Raw genomic sequence first — 5,925 nt, 5'->3', positions numbered from 1 at the left:
TGGTTACACTGGACAGTTACAGACTGAACAAAGCTTTAGAGAATAATCTTTTGCAGGCAGCTCTACACAAAGATGGATTTGAGCCCCCGTGTATTTGCTCAGATCTGCATCTGAAGTCTGTGTTTGTCCCTTACCTCCATAATGAGCCAAAACAAGCCCTGAGATCCAAACATCACAGTTCAGGCTTCTCTTTAACTTTAAACTGATGGCTGTTATCCAAATGGGAGCACTCTAAAGCTATTGGATAAACAATCATTCCCCATTTTGTGAAAGGGAAAAAGATTTACAAAATGGAATCTGAATTGGTTTGTGCACGACCATCTCTAGGAAGTGGCAAGTACTCCTAGTCCTGGTCTGAGAGCCTCTGGAACCAATACTGCTGTTTGGAGAGATTTTAGGTGGAGTGCTATTATTTACCAACTTTCTCAGCATCTTTACAAGCTACAGAAGAGGACACAGTTCACTGCTTTGAGGAACAAACAGATCTAAATAGCTGGCTGTGTTGTGCTGTGTGCCGCTAGCCAGCAGTCATAGTAGAGACAACAGGAATCCACAGCTGAATTTCCATAAACTGTTTTCCCATTTAGTTTTGATCTGACTCAGTTGCACATTTCACCGTGGGTGGCCTGAAGGCAGGACTCTCAGAGCACTTGGATGCAGTCAGCATTGCATTGTATTCTCATGCCTGCTGGAACTTTAGTCCATTTGCCAAATTCAGTACCAGTCTCGTCGGCAGTTTACAGGGAATAGGGGCAAGTTCATTTGTTTTATTTCCCTACCACCAGGTGGGTCAAGCTATTGATCCAGAATAAGAGAAAGGGTTGGATCCAATTTGAATTCTTGCTCTCTGGAGTGGGCAGGAGCTCATGGACGGAAGTGTAATAGCCACAGAGTGATAGGAGGAGGCCCTTGTGTTGACGGAGGCCCATAGGACATGGTTTATAGCATTCAGGGCCAGTGATAAATAGTAATCCTCTTCTAGAGCGGATACCTGCATGCCAATTTTCAGCTGGGAACAGATTTACAGAGGCCAAATGGTGCAGAGGCAGAGTGGGCTGGGTAAGGGTCCCTTCTCCACTGCTGTGAAGAACATGGGAATGGCTTGCTCGAGGGTAGGCGTGTTGCTGGCTAAAGGATAAATAAGGTATAAAATCAATCTTGGCTTGCTTTGGAACCAAAAGGCAACAACTGCAAGCAGCAGCCATGGCCAGAATGCAAGGGACAGTGGAGCTGATCGTTCTTTGAGGCTTACCTCCACTACTCTGGATTTGGGGGAAGAGAATAATCCTAGTTTACAACCTTGAAACCACGGTGGGAATTCTCACACAGAGTTTGAAAACACTTAAAAGCTGCTTTTGAGGAGACAGGTCTGCAGGCTGCATCTTGATCTTCAGGAGAAGGGGGACAGTAGCTGGGAACACCAAGGCTAACTAGGTCCTATGAACCAGCTTAAGGGAAATGCTATGCTTAGGTAAGAGAATATGTGTTGACACTTCTATTGTTTTAACCTTTTTCTCCCAGCATGTATCTGTATGGACAAATAGTTGGTTTTGAACAAGGTGTCTGCTGTCCCTGCGGTCATTAGAAGTCCAAACTCAGTTAGACCTGTTGGAGGGAACACTGCTTGAAAACAGGGAGTTCTGTAGCATGGTGATGCAATCTAAAAGTGGGGTGAAATTGTGCGATTGCATTTCAGATCCGTGCAGTTGTGCCTAAATACAGGGGCAGGCCAAAGTTACAGCTTACTTCCTGAGCCATAACACCTGTACGGAGCCACTCTCCTAGATAAGCAACCAAAATGCAAACCTAAAAAGTCACAAATGACCTCTTGCTAGCCAAAGCAGTACTCTAATCTCATCCGCCCTGAGTGGTCAGCTACCTTTGACACAGTCAGCCATGCTCCAGTTTTCTTGCAATTTTGTCCTTTTTGGCTTCCATGACTCTGTCCTCTCCTGGTATTCTTCTCTCTCTAATCATGCCTTCAGTGAGTCCTTCAGAGAATCTTCCTCATCTTCCCCTCCCCCCACCTCCAGCTGGGGGTTCCACAAAGCTCTGTCCACCATCCCCGTCTCTTCTTCTCTGCCCACACCTGATCTCTAGGTAAACACACAAATGCAACTGCCATCTCTACCTGAGGCGCTCAGAGTGTTTCACAAACACAGCCTTTGTGGGAGGGAGTATAGTTATTCCTATTTGACAAGAGCAACAGAAACACAAAATGGTTAGAAGTCTTACTCCAAGGTGTCACAGAGCCGGTGGGTGGAGAGCTGAGACTAGCATATAGAAATCCTGACCCCCAACCCCTAAACCGCATGACTACTCAGTGTCAGTCAGCTATCTCCCTTCACTATGATAAATCGGGGAGAGTGAGGTCTGCTGACTGAAAGGGCTGCAGCATAAACCCCACTTTGATGACTCCCAAGCTACAAAGAGTAAGCAGCCTTTCCGGAAAGTCCCTAACAATAAATCAAAATTGAAGGATGGTTAAGGTAACTATCTAAGTCCTGAGTTCAGTTCCCAGCTCTGTCACATTCTGTGTGTGACTTTGGGCAAGATTATTTATAGTCTCCGCCTCAGATCCCCATCTGTAAACTGGGGCTAAGCCTACCACTCTCTGCCTTTATTAATATTATAAACTTTCCCACACATGGACTGTTTTTTACATCACCAAGCTCCCTGGGTCCCTAGGCACTACCAAAATACAAAGAAAAGACGGTATCTTGATCAAAACACTAAGAACCACGATAAACAAAATCAAGCTGCATTTGTATTTTTTCCACCCCCTCCAACAGTCTCTGCTTTTCTGGGACTTGTTTATTCATTTCAAAGCCTCAGACAACATCTAATCAAGCTGTTAAGAAGAGTCAGATTTGTGGCTGGTCTGGCACTTAGGGAGCTGTTAAGCAGTCAAAACTAGTTCTAGTCAGCAATTTAAAAGAAGAAGAAGAAGAAAAGAAAAAAAAGAGATGGAAACATGGTTTCTTTATTCTTCACTTCCCACCCTCTATTTTCCTATTAAATTGAAATTGCACCAGGGATGACATAATAAGGTCTCTTAGTGGAGAAGTTACTAAATTCTCGGTGGGAATACCTGACTGTTTTCGGCCTATATTGTGTGCGCTCTGATAGTGATCCAAATTATGCTACAGAGTCTGAGGGGAAGCAATGATTTCAGCAGGCTTAAGGAAGGAGGAAAAATGTGATAGCTTCCAGATGAGCGTATTATACTAAATTTAACATTCCTTTTGGTACTTAGAATTTCCACTTTTTCCCCTTCCATTTATGTAATTAGAAATCAAGCAGCAGGAAGCCATTCCTATTCCAACCTCAGTTAGGAACATTACTGCCTTACTCCATAGAGTGAGGCAGGAGATCTGCCCTCACATGGAGCCATTTTGCATAATTTATTTGGACAGGTTCAAGACCTATTTTTGAACCAATACAATTTAAATTAAAACTACAAACAAAGCCCAATTACGGGTTAGTTATAACCAAAAAAAAAAAAAAAAAACCCACAACACCCCCCCCCCCCCCCAACCCTGAACGGGGAGGACTTGGAAAAAGAGAACATTAAATCTCAATTGCTAGCTGTCTCTTTCCAGTCCTTACCTCTTTTTAAAACTCAGTTTCTTTCTGCAGATAGAAAGAGGTCAGCACTGCAGTAGGTACAATGGCGAATTTTACAGTAATGCTTAAAAGGGCAATATTCTCCAAAGCACTCTGATAATACATGCTGTTTTGTGAAAGGAACTTAACTTTATGACCCTTACAAAAGCAGTTCATCTAAACTAGTTAAATTTCTCACTCAAGGCCAAGCTGCACAATCAGCTAGCGCTTTTCATACACGGGTGTTGGCAGAGAATTTTTTTTAGGGCACCACAACTTTAAGTTTCTTTTGTCATTTACCCAGCCTAATGCTCTCCTCTCTGGCTAAACCCATTAGCTTCCCAGCCTATTAGTGCTGCAGCACACAGAGAACTTAAACAAAAAGAACCTCTCCAAGCCACAGAGGAGCTGTGGCTCCAAAGTACACAGCTCAAATTAAAAATCGGGGCCAGATAAAATGATTCAAAATGGGAAAGAAAAAAGTTACTGTTTCCAATAAGCTGTTTTAATGACTGATTAATGCTGCCCAATAAGGGAGAGGAGGAGGTGGAAAAACAAAGACATGCTCTAGCAATGGTGCTGGATGGTCCAATCCTGCTCTGACACTGAAACGGTTTTATCCAATGAATCTGTTGCTCTGGGCTAAATCTTCACGGTTGCTCACCTTGGGTACAGCCTGGCATGTTTCTTTGGCAAGTGAGATTTGTACACAAACCCCTCAAAGGGATGTGGGGGTGGACAATTACTGCAGTGCCTATACCAACTCCAGTTACTGTTGCTCCTATCAGGAAGGAGTTTCTCAAGCCTTTTCTGATCTCTAAGTACCTCCTCAAAGTCCACCCACTTCCTTTTTTGGCAAGGTTTTTAAAAGCATTGTGCAATTTTTATTTTCCATTGTGTGTTCTTTTTGGAGAGAAAGTTATTCTTTCCTCTGCCTGGCTCACCATGGAGCAGAATAAATTTTCAAAAAGGAAATAGATCAACACAGGCCTGTAACAGTGTAAAAGTTACCAGTATAAGAACAAGTCAGGATTATAAAATAAGCCCTATATAAATTCTCCCTTTAGCATACAGGATGCCTTGGTGGAAAGGACATACAATATGTGATCTATCACATACACTGAGGGTACGTCTACACCCAGCCGCTAGTTCGGCGGCTGGGGATCGAAGTTCCGAGTTCGATTTATCGCGTCTGGTCTGGACGCGATAAATCGAACCAGGAAGTGCTCGCCGTCGACTGCGGTACTCCAGCTCAGCGAGAGGAGTACCGCGGAGTCGACGGGGAGCCTGCCTGCCGCGTGTGGACCGCGTCTGAACCGCGGTAAGTTTGAAGTAAGGTATGTCGAATTCAGCTACGTTATTCACGTAGCTGAATTTGCGTACCTTACTTCGACTTGGGGGGCAAGTGTAGACCAAGCCTAAGAGAGGGGCAGGAAGCTCTCCAGTAGCAAGTATTTGCATCTTGTGCTACCAAAAGGATAGGTTTGCAGCAAATGCCTCAACAAGAAGAGAATAGATCAGAGTTCAGTGAAAGTAAAAAAAAAGTCCACAGGAGTAGAAGTTAATAGCTGGTACCTCTTCTGGGTGGATGCAAAAGGTAACCTTCCACCAAAGGTCAGCTAGAGGAGAGCACACTGAGAACAAACAGCGTACTTTTAAAAAAAGTGTTGTGGGGGGGGGGGGGGGGGGAGAGGGAAGAAAGGCATTTAAACCGTTATTTACCTTAAACTATATGTTAAGCTCCAGTGAAACTGGAACAATTAATTGCCAAAGCATAAAGAGCTGTAAGTACCATTTTTGTCCCATTGCAGATATAAAACCTTAGACTTCTCAATACAAAAAAAAGATGGGGGGGGGGGGGGGGGAAGAGGAGATAAAACTGACAGCATGCATCTGTTTAATTAGTTCACTATGCAGGGGACAGTTTCAAAGCCTAGCTCACTTCAAGACCCTTTAAAGCTTCAAGAAGCAGCATCAGTTAGTGAGCCAGTAAAACAGTCAGATTTGCACTCTCCTATGCGTCTGTTTGAAGAGGACAGAACTTAGGTCTTAACAGCAATTGTTGTAGGGACAGGACACTGGAATTTGTGTGCCTCCTAAAATCAGCCCAAGCAGCAGGGTGTCCAGCAAGTGATGTGAGGTGGGGATATTTCTGTGAACTGGATTTGGTGGGGGCTGCCTGTCAGAGTGGGAAGGAACACATAACAGCTGTCATTTCACAAGGACTTGAACAGTGGCTTTAACCAGGTGGTCCCAGCTGCCAGTATTACAATGGGAGTCCTCGCTTTCCACTCACACACAAAGAAGCCAAAACACCAG

Source organism: Emys orbicularis, chromosome 22 (assembly GCF_028017835.1).
Source record: "Emys orbicularis isolate rEmyOrb1 chromosome 22, rEmyOrb1.hap1, whole genome shotgun sequence".
NCBI lineage: Eukaryota > Metazoa > Chordata > Testudines > Emydidae > Emys > Emys orbicularis.
The sequence above is the reverse complement of the archived record's forward strand: the minus strand, read 5'-3'. Positions refer to the sequence as shown.